Raw genomic sequence first — 13,270 nt, 5'->3', positions numbered from 1 at the left:
AATAAGATAAAATAAAACATGTCAAATATATTAATTATGATACTAAGTAGCCTTTATCAGTCACCTTTGGCACACACTAGAGAACCAAGGTTTTTTTTTTCCGTTTTTTGAGACAGGGTTTCTGTGTAGACCTGGTTGTCCTGGAACTCACTCTGTAGACCAGGATGGCCTTGAATTTACAGAGATCCACCTGCCTCTGCCTCTGGAGAGCTGGGATTAAAGGTGTGCAACACTATCACCTGGCTGTAGCATGCTTTTTGTATCTTTGCTTTTTTTTTTTTTTTTGAGATTGTCTCACTTACCAGCCCAAGGTGGCCTGCAACTGTCTATGTAGTCCAGGTTGACCTCAAGATCCTGTTACTCCCTCATGCCTCCGCCTTCCCAGTGCTGGGAGTACAGCAATGAGGCACCAGGCCTGGTCTGTGGTAATATTTTCACAAGTGTTCTCTCTTTTTAAAATTTTTATTGCTGCATGATTTTTCAAATTTCATTCTATCTCATAATTTAGTACTTTTTTTTTTTTTCCGTTGAAGGACATTTTTGTTGTTTCTAGTTTGGGTTTCTGATGGCCCATCTCCTTGTCAATTTGACTGCATCTGTAATCAACAAAAACCCAAAAATGCTGGGCATGCCTGTGAGGGATTTTCTTGGAAAATGTTAGCATTTAATTAACCTCCCTGGGTGGCTTCAGGCCAGCAGGACACAGGCACCTCCAACACCCTTTATCTTCTCTTCAGCTCTTCTGCTGAAACATGTGGCTTTCACGATGACAGGCTGCTTAGGGAGCTGTCCCTTCCCCAGAAGTTTGTAGTAGCCCTAGGTGAAGACAAAAAGATTCTTAATACACTACAATGGCCTCATAGAGATCCACCAACACATTTCCATAATGCTGGAATTAAAACATGCATTAGCATGCGTGGCCCCTGGTAGGACATGTTTCTGATCTGGGCACTAACAGGGACACTGAAGACCCCTACCAGTGAATCAAGACCAGCAGATTCTCTTCGAGAACTCTAGTACAGGTATTTTCTTTTCTTTTCCTTTCCTTTTTCTTTTCTTTTCTTTCCTTTCCTTTTCTTTCTTTCTTTTTGAAATTTTTTAAAAGATTGAATGTAATTTCTTTATTGAATCCCTGGGAATCCCACATCATGCACCCTAATTCTGCTCACCTCCCAGTCCCTCTACATCCTCCCTTCACCCCTGCAGCATCTCCTAAAAGAAAATTAAAAAAAAAAAAATCAAACCAAACCAAAACAAGCAAGCAAACAAAACCAAAATCAAACCAAAACAACAACAACAACGACACCCCTCTTTGCTCCTCCATCTTTCCCACCTCTCCGACTGTGAGGGATTTTCTTAATCCAATTGTTTGATGCTGGAAAGACCCACGCTGAATTTGGGCTACACCTTGTGGCAGCCAAATAAAGGGTCATGGGAGAAGGAAGCTTTGATTTTTGCCTGCTTGTTCGTATTCTCACTGGCAAATCCGTCTGTTCTTTTGCGGCAGCATCCCTCCACCACTGTTAGGAACAATGGCTTGGGGCTTCTGACATATGCTGAAGACCAACAACTCTGCAGGAATCCTCCATGCCTTCAGTGCCAGTTTGAATAGGCTGAGACATCAAGCCTCGCAGACTGAATGACGACCATATCCTCAGTCTCTCCAGTGTGAGGGAGCCCTTGGTGGACTACCTATACTTCAACCTCTAAAGCCAATGTAATAAATCCCCCTTTAATATATGGACATATTTCTCATTTTAATGTATGTTATTAACACAGGGGCCATTGTGAAATAAGTTGCTGTGGACATTTTTTTAAGATGGGGTCTCTCTGTGTAGCCCTGACTGTCCTGGAAGTCACTCTGTAGACCAGGCTGGCCTTGACTTACAGAGATCCTCCTGCCTCTGCCTCCTGAGTGCTGGGATTAAAGGTGTGAGTCATCACTCCTTTCTTCCAGTTGGCTGCAACCCGGGACTGCTCCCCTCTAGGGAACGCCTACCTGATTACCTAACCTGCCTCCTGGTTGGGGCTGTAGATAATAAACACACTGATATTCTGGGCTGCTGCTGGTGCATCCCCATCACAGCCCACAGCCCACCCATTCACAGCTTGTGTTTGTGTCTGTTACTACTTCATTTCTTCATCCCCTCTTCCACCCCCCACCTCCCAGTTAGGTCAATCTCTAATCTGGGCAGTCTCGAGAAGACAAGGTCTTAGGTATGTCAGGCTGGCCTTGAAGTCCCTATGACCTCACAGATGACCTTGAACTTCCAGTTCTCCTCCCTCCATCTTCCAAGTACTGATATTACAGATGTGAGCCTCTGTACCAGTTTGTGGGGTGCTGGGGATTGACCCCAAGGCTTCATGCATGCTAGGCAAACACTCTCCTAGCAAGCTACATCCCCAGCCTGACTTGCTGTTTCCACTGGTTGTATTAGTTAGAGCTCTCCAGAGAAACAGAACTAGCTGTGTAGATATACAGGGGTAGGTCTATCAGAAGGATGCATTGCCACAGCTGTGGAAGCTTTGAGATTTCCCGACACGCTCTCTGAGACTGGGAAGCAAGGAAAGGTGATGTACGTTGGAACTATTGGGACAAACCTCAGTCTGAGCCCCAGGATCCAAAGGCAATAGAAGATGGATGTCTCAAGTCAAGAAAAAAGAAAGATGACATCTCTTCCACCTTTTTGCTCCTACTGGACTCTCAGTGAATTGGATCATGCCTGCCAACATAGATAAGAGTAGATCTTACCCAGATTGCTAATGTCTTTTGGAAATAAACTTATAGACCTTCTCAGAAATAACATTCATGTGTTTTGTTGTTGTTGTTTACCAGTTAGCTGCATATCCCTTAATTTGGTCAAGTTGACACATGAAATTAACCCTCACTACAGTTCTTTTGCATGATGCCATATTTCTTTCTTTCTTTCTTTTTTTTCTGTGTAGTTTTATTAAACTGCCTGGAGCACCACCACCCGGGAATCATTTTTAGCTAACGTCTGCATTGAGTTTTTTCTAGTTCCTCTACATAAGAGTGAGCTAGATTGTGATGTTACGATTCTCAGGAAGTGATTATTTCTCTCACACTCATTGCCTTTTGTAAATTTAAGTTTAAGACACATGTTTTTCTTGAAGTTTTCTTCATGTGACGAGGAAGTGAGTTCCTTCAATTCCTGTACATTCCAACTACAGCCCTTCGGACTCTTACGTTTATTTGTAAGAGTTATTTGACCCCTCTGGGCAGACTCTCAGTTTTGCTATTTTGTCATCCTCTCCCCACCTCTCCCCCCTCCCCCACCCCCAGCTGAGGACCGAACCCAGGACCTTGTGCTTGCTAGGCAAGTACTCTATTACTGAACTAAATCCCCAACCCCCAGACTCTGGGTTTTATCTTCATTCTCTTGTGCCTCAAAAGATCATGGACACTGATTAAATTTCATCTTTCAGCAAATATTCCTGTGTTGATTATTTCTTGCTTGGCTGCTGTGGTATAGTGCACCAACCCAAAACTCAGTAAGTGAAGTTGGTAAGCCTTTGCTCTTGCTTGTGAGTTCCTCCTGACCCCGTGGTTCCTCCTACTCCTGTGGACTTATTGATGTGCTTGCAGTACCCAGTGGCTCAATCAGCATCTCCACTGCTCCTGGCAGTGACCACACATTTGGAAGTCAGTTTGGCTATAGGTTGATCTATCACGGTCTTGGCTGGAACAGTTAATGTGGAGCTTAGAATGATAACTATGCCCAATGGGCTCATGTATTTGAATACCCGGTTCCCAGTGGGTTGGTGTTGTTTGAGGAAGGAACTTTAGAGCTTTATTGGAGGAGGCACATCACTGTGGGAGGGCTCGGAGAGTTTACAGCCTTGTCCCATTTCCGGTTAGATCTCTGCTTCATGTTGACAGCTGAAGATCTAACCTCTCAGCCTCCTGCTCCAATCACCCGTTGCCATGCCTCTTCCGTGGACTCCCCCTCTCGAGCTGTAATCCAAGACAGACTCTTTCTTCTGTAAGTTGCTTTTAGCTCGTGGTGTTTTATCACAGCAACAGAAAAGTAACCGATGCAGTGGGACGGCACGGCTCTCTGTCATCTTGCCGCTCGTTCTCCAGTGCGCTATCTCAGGCCTGTGGAGGCTGAAGACCAAGAGAAAGAGTTGAGTTCCACACTGCAGACTGCCAAGGCTGGTTAAAAGTCCCAGACCCGCCCAGGTGAAAGGGAAGAGAAAGCAGAGTCTGTGTCTTGGTCAGAGAGTTTAAAGTCACATAGCAAAAAATGTCACTCAGAGACAGTGGAAGAATTGGCCATCCTCTTTTTATCAACTTAAAGTACTTCATTGAGGGAGATAAATGGAGGAGGTAAGGTTTGTTGACAGTTTACAGTGCGGGGCTCAACAAATACCCAGAATCTAGGTTTTCCTATTTCTCTGTTCTTCCTGGGCTACTTTCCATTTAAAAGATTCTGGAGGCCGAAAGTCTACCAATTCACAGTCACCAAGGTTTTCTGTTAACCAAGACATCCGGTGGAAAACACACCGTCTTCCTCAGATCCCTCTGGAAGATGGACATGTGCTTTGCATCTCCCAGCCGCTGATCTCTTTCTCCGTGGATTCATTATTCAAGCGTTTCCTTATCTTCCAATCAAGAGCACCTCAGTGCCCAAAATATTTTAGAGTGTTGTGCAGTGCTCAGTTATATGGGAGAGGTTGAAGCCAGAGTCACTGAAGAAGTCCATGATCAGGTCAACTACTGTGTGTCAAGAACTGGCTGTTCTACAGAACACAAATTCTTGGGTACCCAGCTCAGCCAGCATCAGATGACACCCTTTTTGCAACAGATCTAACTAGACCTTAGTGCTAAAGTTGGCTTCATGCTCCATTCTTTTTCGGTTCTGCCTTCATTTATATTTGGGACTTAGTTTTCTTGCTAGCACATTGATATATTTAAGAATATTTTTAAAAACCAGGTGTTGCTGTGGAATAGCCCTTCTGTACACTGTGTGAATACATGTCACTATGTTGGTTTAATAAACAAGCTGACTGGCCAGCAGCTGAACAGGATAAAGTTAGGTGGGAAAGCCACACTGGGAATGATGGGATGAGGAAGGGCAGAGGCAGAGAGTCGCCAGCAGATGCAGAGTGAGCAAGATGGGCACACCGTACTGAGGAAAGCCCGTGGCAAAGCATAGCAAAATATATGAGTTAATTTAAGTGCAAGAGTTAGCTAGGAACAAGCCTGAGCTATTGCCTGAGCACTTGTAATTAATATTGAGTCTCTGTGTTCATTATTTGGGGAGTGGCCACGGCACAGGGGAACACCACCTACAAGGTGTGGTGGTACACACTTTAATCCCAGCACCTGGGAAGCAGAGGCAGGCAGATCTCTGTGAGTTCAAGGCCAGCCTGATCTACAGAGCAAGTTCCAGGACAGCCAGGGCTGTTACACAGAGAAACCCTTTCTTGAAAAAAACCAAAAGAAAAAAAAAAGAATATTAAAAAAAAACTTACTTATAATTTTACTTGTTTTTATGTCTTCTTTGTTTAAATAAGACAGGATCTCATGTATCCCAGGATGGTCCCAAACTCACTTTTTAGCCACGGAAGACCTTGAACTTCTGATCTTACCTCTACTCCCCAGGTTTGGGGATTGCAGGTGTTCACCACCATGCCTAGTTTTATGTGTTGCCTTTAAAGATCAAACTCAGGGCCTCATGCATGCTAAGCAAGCACCATACCACCTGAGACACAGCCACCCACCCTTTACCTATGGCTTTCAAGGTTTCTTTGCTTTTATTTTATGTATATGAGTATTTGTCTGCATGTATATATGTGTTGAGCCCTCAGAGGCCAGAAGAGGGCATCAGATCCCTTGCAACTGGTGGTTGAGAGCCACCATGTGGGTGCCAGGAACTGAATCCTGGTCATCTGCAAGAGCAGCAAGTGGTCTTAATAGCAATCTCCCCTGCCCCCAAGATTTTTAAAATTTCTCTTTATTTATGTGTATGTATGAGTGTCAGTGTGTGCGTACACACATGCACATGGGAGGACAGAAGAGAGTATGAATCCCCTGGAGTTGGGGTTACAGGTGTTTGTGAGCCACCCAGTGTGGATTCTGGGAACAGAACTTCAGTCTGCAAGAACAGCAAGAGCTCTTAATAACTGAGCCATCTTTCTAGCCATATACCTACAATTTTAAATCATTTATCATATTTTCTTTTTTCTTTCTGCCTTTTTTTTTTTTGAGACAGGGTTCCTCTATCTGTTTAGCCTTCTCCTCCTATTTATTTTCTCTGCCTGCCAGCCCTGCCTATCCTTTCTCTGCCTAGCTATTGGCCATTCAGCTCTTTATCAGACCAATCAAGTGCCTTAGGGAGGCAAGGTGAAACAAATGCAACACATCTTTTTGTTTGTTTGTTTGTTTGTTTGTTTTTGTTTTGTTTTTTCCAGACAGGGTTTCTCTTTGTAGCTTTGTGCCTTTCCTGGAACTCACTATGTAGCCCAGGCTGGCCTTAAACTCACCGAGATCCACCTGCCTCTGCCTTCCAAGTGCTGGGATTAAAGGCATGTGCCACCACCACCTGACTCATTTATCATATTTTCAATGGAAGGGTCAACCAAGGAATTAAGGTACCTCATCTGCTATCCTACTTGATGGATTTTTTCCCTTTAGATGCTTTGACATGGTATGTGTACCAGGATGGCTTTGAAATAATGAACCTAAGCTGGGTGGTGGTAGTACATGCCTTAAATCCCAGAACTTGGGAGGTAGAGCAGGGGGATCTTTGTGAGTTTGAGGTCAGCCTGGTCTACAGAGTGAGTTCCAGGACAGCCAGGGCTACACAGAGAAACCCTGTCTCAAAAAACAAACAAACAAAGAAGTGAGAAAGAAATAATGAACCTCCTTCCTCAGTTTGGAGGGCTGAGATAACATGTGACAACAAGCCTTGCTTGATTGACAGTTGGCTAGATGTCTTTACACACGTTTCTACCTGAAACTCTCCCAGTCTTTATGGGTCTACTCAAATGCTTTCTTTATGCATTCTTGTCTGCCTTTCTTCACCTAGACAGAGCTGGCTATTGCATATAGACTTTAAAATTTCATTAATTTATGTGTGGGTGTTTTGTCTGTACGCATGTCTGTGTACCACATGTGTGCAGTACCCCTAGAAGCCAGAAGAGGGCATCAATCCTTTGGTACTGTGTTTTCCGACTGTTGTGAGCCACTGTGTGGGTGCTGGGAATTGAATCTGGGTGGCCTGGAAGAGTAGCCAACGCTCTTAACTGCAGAGCCATCTCTTCAGGCCCTGCTTCCTGACTTTGAAATACTTTTGTGTCCCTCTCTGCTAGGCATGGAATTTCTAATTTAGGAGTCATAATTTACAGAGTGTGAAGCCCTTTGTTAAAAATTATTTAAATTTTCAAGGTGGTCTGGGAAGATAGCTCAGTTGGTTAAATGCTTGCTTTACATGTGGACCCGAGTTTGGTCCCCAGAACCCATGTTGAAAAACAAAACAAAACAAACAAAATAAAAATCTAATAACAAAACTAGCCATGGTGGTGGGTGCTTGTAATTCCAAGTATGACGTGGCAGAAGCAGGTGGATCCCTCGGGTTCACTGGCCGGCCAGCCAAACCCACTTGTTGACCGCCAGGCCAGTGAGAGACACTTCTCCCTCAAAAAAAAAGCACACCCATACACACGTTCTCACACACTCAATTTGAAGACAGTGACAACAGAGTAAGAGTGAGGTCCTTTTGTGTGTGGAGCTCCGAATGACTCCAGTTCCCAGGACGCTGGCTTGGAGACTCATTATCACTGGTTTAAAGAGCCACTGTCCTCACTGATCACTGGAGATGGGTGTTCTCTATCTGCAGTAAACCTATCTGATTAACCAGTAAGTTCCAGGACAGTAGCAAGGTGCCAGATGTAGTTAGTAAATAGCTGTTGAATGAACACATGAAAACTCCATCATGTTCTTAATATTTTATTTTTGTTTGAAAAAATTTAAACTTTAACAATGTATTTAGTGTGTACGAGGGCGGGAGACAGTGCACACAGGTGCCACCATGTGGAGGTCAGGGGACAACTTGGGAAAGTCATTCTCTCCTACCAGGTGGGTCTTGGGGATCCAACTCAAGTCATCAGACACCTTTACCTGCTGAGCCATCTCACCAGCCCCTAGAGCGTCGATTTTAAAACACAGTTCTTTGACAACAGCTTTACCAGAAAAGAAGAGAAACTGTATCCTAAATGTCCCTGTTCATCCTAAGATGCCTTCGGGTTTACAAAATACGTCTTGGAACTGACAGAGCATGGAGGTACCTTTTAGCATCCGACATGATGGCTGTTCTTATGCTCCACGGGAAATGAGACATTTCTCTCAGTTCTACAAAGTGTTCCTGGACCAACTTTCTTTCTTACTTTCCCTGACATCTGCTCTTGGCTGAATGAACGCCGGGCATGAATTATCTGCAGTCTCAGCACACGATTGAAGGGACAATGAAGTGGCCTCGTGGGCGGCAAGAGAGCTGGCCAGTCTGTTCGCCTGCCACTCGACTACTCGGTTTCCCACGGGAGAAGGGCTCTCCAGGCCCCTTTATGTCATTTATGTAGTGTGGCACCTTAAAGCATCTCCCTGGGGAATGGGTGTGGGCTTGGCTCCAGATTCTTGCTCGTTAGGGCCGGCGACTTCTACTTTTCGTGCCTCAGTTTGCCCGGTTACTCACGGAGGAAAGCCAGTGACCCCCCAAGAGATACAAGGAGAGAGGAGTCAGTTGCTGGGGGACATGGACTCAAAACAGCTCCCAAGGTCTGTCTCTAGGGTGGTGGACTGTCTCTCACGCCTCCCAAGCCCACACCTTAAGTTTTCAGTACCAGACGAGGCGGAGGGTATAGATCGCCCTCTACCCCAACTTAGAGCTCCCTGGGCAGCGTGCCCTCGCACCCACCGGGAGAGTCGGGATCCAGAGCCCGCCCTTCCCCCACCTCCTCAGCCCCTCCTCCTGCGGCTTCCCCACGCGGCCCCCTCCCCCCCATTACAGCATCGCTCTGGGCGCCAAGACGGATTCCAGCCAGGGACTGCTGCAGTCAGCTCGCCGCGCTTCTGCAGCCTTGTGTCTTGGTTTCCGCAGCTTCGCGCTGTGCTCCGGACAGTCCCCTTTCCCTCCTCTGCCCCACCCCCGCCATGGCACAGCCCCTGGCTCGGGGCCCAGAGGTGGGCGGGCACAGTGGGTACGGGTGGGGCCCCCAGCTCAGACGGCAGGTATAGCGGGGTTCTCCCGGCACACTGGGGATTGCCTCCACTGGCCGACTGTGGGTGAGGGACGCCTGTCAGTGACTCGGAGGCCGGGCACAGCGCCCCGCCCTGGCAGGGGTGGGGCAAAAGGGCTGGGGTGGGGTTCGGGGACGGGGGGGGGGGGGGGACTCCTAGAGCCCAGGCCAAGAGCCGAAGTCGGGGAGCATACCCGGGAAACTAAGGACAGTAGCCTAAGAGGACGTGCTTGGGAGGGGGAGGCGGTGTGTGACATTCAGGGTGTGACTGCCTCGGTGAGGCTGTGTGTCTCCCTAGCCACCCGCGCTCTGGGCTTGGGTACCCGTGCCCAGGTCTGCTGTGCGCGGCCGTGACACCGAATGTGCTGGTTCCTGGGTCCTCGGTGCACGCCGACCCGGGAGCCCTCCTTCGCACCCCGGAGCTGGGCCTCCCCGGCGCTGTCGCTCAGCGACGCGGGCGCTCCTCCGGGACCGCGGCGGGCGCCCGCCGGCTGCGACCTCGGTCCTCGCGGGGCCGCTGCGGGGGCGGGGAGCGCGGGCCCCCTCCCTGTCGCGGGCTCCTGGCTCGGCCGCCCTGCGCGGGGGCGGGGGGCGGGGGCGGGGGCGGAGCGCGCGGGCGGGATCCCCCCGCCTCCCCGTCCTGGTCCCCGGGAAATCCAGCCTCCGTGGCTTGGCCGCCTCCGGCTCCCGCTCCCGCGGCCGCTCAGCGCTCGCTCGGGGCTCCGCAGCCCGCGCGGCCCCACAGCCAGGGGCTCCGCAGTGCCGGGTCCCGGAGCCCGCACTCGCGCCCGCAGCCGCAGCGCAGCGCCCCCGGCCCGGGCCGCCGGCACCATGTAACCCCGGCCGGAGCCCGACCGGGCCAGGTAAGCAGCCGGGAGGGGTGGGGACCGGGCCGCGCTTGCCGCGCCCTCTGCAGCGCCCCCCAGGCTCGGCCCGGCTGCAGCCCCGGCGCCGCCCACGCCCGGGGCTCCCGCGGCCTGGGCTCGGGCCCCGCGATGGGGGGAGGGGCTGGGCCTCGGCGGCCGCCCCCGACCTCACCCTGGGCCTGGAGGCCGGCGTGCCTGACCCCAGGGACCGGTTGGGGACCACGCGCTCCGCAGACGCGCTGTCCCGGCCGGGGCCGCGGGAGGCCGGCCAGCGCCCGCCCAGCCCTCGCCCGCCTGGAATGGAAGCTTGGATCTGGGAGGGAGGTTGACTGTGGGGGGTGGGAAAGTGGCGGTGTTGGGGAGACCCAGAGAGAAGTTTCCTCTGCAGGTGTGTGAGCGTGCTTGTGTCTGTGGTGAGGGTGTCGCCGTGCGGGTCTGTGGGTGAGTGAGTGTAATGCAGTGAGCGTGCAGGGTGTTACCGTCCATGAATCTGTCGACATATGTGTGGATGAGTGTGTGTGTGTGCTGTTACTGTGTGGCTGTGTATGTAGGTGTCTGAGTGTGTATGAATGGACGTGCATGTGCGACTATCTCTGAATGGGTCTGGGTATGTTGTACTGGGTGACTGTGTGGGAATATATCCAAGCAGGGTTCACCCACACCTGGGCTTTGCCCCGCCCCCATTCCTGGTGGGACATAGCATGGGAAGATCATACTTTTCCGAGGTCAGATGGCTCCCTCCCTCCAAGGTCTCCTTAGATTTAGACAAGAGCTCCTGGGGCACCTTCTGGTGTCTTTTCCCCATGCTGGGTCCCTGCTGGGAGTGAGCCTAAGGCTGTGTACCTGTGTGTGGGCATAGTTTTTTTTGGGGTGGGGGTGGGCGGTGCTAGGGGCTTGTATCATTTCAGTAATGTTTGGCCAAAGGCCCTTTAGAGTCAGACTCTGAGGAAGCCAGGAGAAAGATCTGCCTTGCTAACCACTGGAGCAGGTGGCTTTCTCCTAGAGTTCCAAGCTCCAAATTTCTAAGTTCTGGGTCACTGGCTTAGCTCACGGTTCCAGGTGGGTCTGTACTTAGCTCCTTGAAGTAGTAATATAACGGTGCACCTGTGTCGGTCTAAGACTTTTGAAAATGCCCCTCTCGTCTCTTGTTTCTCGAACTGCCTTGGAAGCAGGCCCGGCTGTGTCAGGTTAGCCATATGAAACCAACAGTATTCAACTGTTTTTTTTATTTTCTAACCTGTAAAAACAGCCATCCCACATGGTTCAAACTAGTACGATGCCAATTTACAGAAGAGAACGTCGAGGCTTGGGAGGTGAATTGCATTTCTTGTAGTCACACATTGCCAGTCTTCCACTGTCTGGTCCAGTGAAGTCTCATCCAAGTCTTCCGTTGACCCTGGGAACCCAGCTAGGCCAAGGTTAGAGTAGCACTTTGTAGTGTGTTTTCTGTGACACTGGCTCACTGCCCTCCACTTCTGTCCACTGTTTCCTGAGTGTGGGGTCTACTTCTGTACCCAGCTGTCAGTGCCTAAAAGAGAGAGATGAGGGAGAGGGGAGGAGGGAGGGGAGGGAGAGCTTCGTGAGTTGGCAGTGAATCAGGGTCTAAAAAGAGAGCTGGGAGGGCTATGGTGGCAGGTGTTTCTAAAAGGAACGTGAACATAGGATGAACAGCCTCAGATGCAGCCCCCACACTCCCCCCCCACTGCCCCCCTGATCTGGCAGGCAGTGCCCACTGCATTTTGTGCCAGGGGGCTCACATCCAAGGAATGAGCTTGCATGAAACTATAGAATGATAGCCAGAGGAAGGGCCTGACAGTTGACTTGATTCTCCAATCTCTTAATTAGAAATCGGGGAATCTGAAAGAGAGGAGACCTACTCAAGGTCACTCAGTGAACCTGTGGATTCCTAGGCTAGTGTTCCCCCAGGTCATTTCCTAACCGTCACATTCTATCCTGGAACTCCCCACCCCCTTAAGAGCTGAGTGTGGAAGTGGGTAGAGGAAAGGAAGACTCAGTACGTCTAAGGCTGTCAATCCGTCAACCTGGGACTCTTCTCAGAACAGAGGAGCCTACAGGTATTCCTGGGGATGGGGATGCCTGGCAGACCCGCCATAGAGGAAGGCCATGGCCTTGTCTTAGTTCCCCCTGGCTAGGGGCTGGCACTGCTCTAGCCCCAACTTCAGACCTCCTTTCAGTGCCTGCTTTCAGCATCTGCTTGGCATATAACATCTCTTCCAGCTGATGTTGGCGCCTCAGCGGGCTGGGCCCATTTTTCTTCACCCCACACAGTTTCTGATGCATTTGGCCTCTAGCTGGGCTGACTTTTTTTTTTTTTTTTTTTTTTGTTAACCTTATTGGGTTTCTGATGGGTAGAGAAACTTCTGAGTTTTGTCTCATTTAGAAAAATATACGGCTACCCGAACCCTTTCTGACCGAGGCTTCTAGGAGTTTAGACCAAATGGTAAACATATTTGCCCTCGTTTTCATGGTGAGGGGACTGCCTTTCAACAAGGGGCTTTATGTTTGGTTTGGTTTTAGGTGGCTGAAATGAAGCGGGGGGAGGGGTATAATCACGAAGCTTTTCTTGAGACAAGCTTCCAAAGACTTTCCCAGTGCCTACCCATTCCCGTGGTCAAGAAGCCTTCCCAGATTCTGATTTCAGTCGCACTTGGGGGAGTCAAATGCTTTGTTTCTCAGTGGGAGGTTGGAAGAACATCTGTGTACCCTCCACTCTGCAAGCATCATGTCTCAATTCCCTCTTTATCCACCCCCCCTTCAGTCTGAAGGCTGCTGGCTCAGCGGGGCCTCCTGCCGTCTGGGGAGTCTGGGTTTGAGCTGGGGTGAGGCTGTGGCACCATCGTTATGGTAACGAGCTGCCAGCTCATCGTTGCTAATAACTTGTCGGGCCCCTGGGCTCAGTGCAGCATCCGTTCCCTGCAGCCCTTCTTCCCATGTTACAGACAGAAAAAGTGAGGCTTATGAAGGAGGGGCCTGGGAAGAGGAGAGTCTGAGGTTGGGTGGCCTTTTCCTTGAGTCTCTGGCTGGGGAACCATGGGGAAAGGGGTGAGGCTGCCTGGAGAGGAGTTCTAAATGTGGTTGCCCAGGCTTGATTTCTTGGGTGGTTAATGTGTGACTAGACTCAT

At 49.8% G+C, this 13,270-nt stretch overlaps 1 protein-coding gene and 1 non-coding gene across 4 annotated transcripts in view; one reads left to right on the top strand and one right to left on the bottom strand.

The window, feature by feature from the left end:
* Positions 1-931: 931 nt before the first annotated feature.
* LOC128098067 (small nucleolar RNA SNORA3/SNORA45 family) lies at positions 932-1,017 on the bottom strand. The gene has a single exon (XR_008214099.1). It is a non-coding gene; the product is annotated as a small nucleolar RNA SNORA3/SNORA45 family (small nucleolar RNA).
* Positions 1,018-9,081: 8,064 nt separating this feature from the next.
* The window catches only part of Dlgap3 (DLG associated protein 3), a 67,435-nt gene continuing 63,246 nt past the window's right edge, over positions 9,082-13,270 (top strand). Inside the window, exon 1 of one of the 3 annotated variants that reach the window (XM_052718770.1) lies at positions 9,082-9,205. The gene's annotated coding sequence lies outside the window, so the exon portion shown is untranslated. Of the gene's footprint in view, positions 9,206-10,001; positions 10,125-13,270 lie in introns of those variants that run through there. The other 2 variants (XM_052718771.1, XM_052718767.1) reach the window with 2 other exon arrangements.

Source organism: Peromyscus californicus, unplaced genomic scaffold (genome assembly GCF_007827085.1).
Source record: "Peromyscus californicus insignis strain IS unplaced genomic scaffold, ASM782708v3 Scaffold_5__1_contigs__length_169319896, whole genome shotgun sequence".
NCBI classification, from domain to species: Eukaryota; Metazoa; Chordata; class Mammalia; order Rodentia; family Cricetidae; genus Peromyscus; species Peromyscus californicus.
The sequence above is the reverse complement of the archived record's forward strand: the minus strand, read 5'-3'. Positions and strand labels throughout refer to the sequence as shown.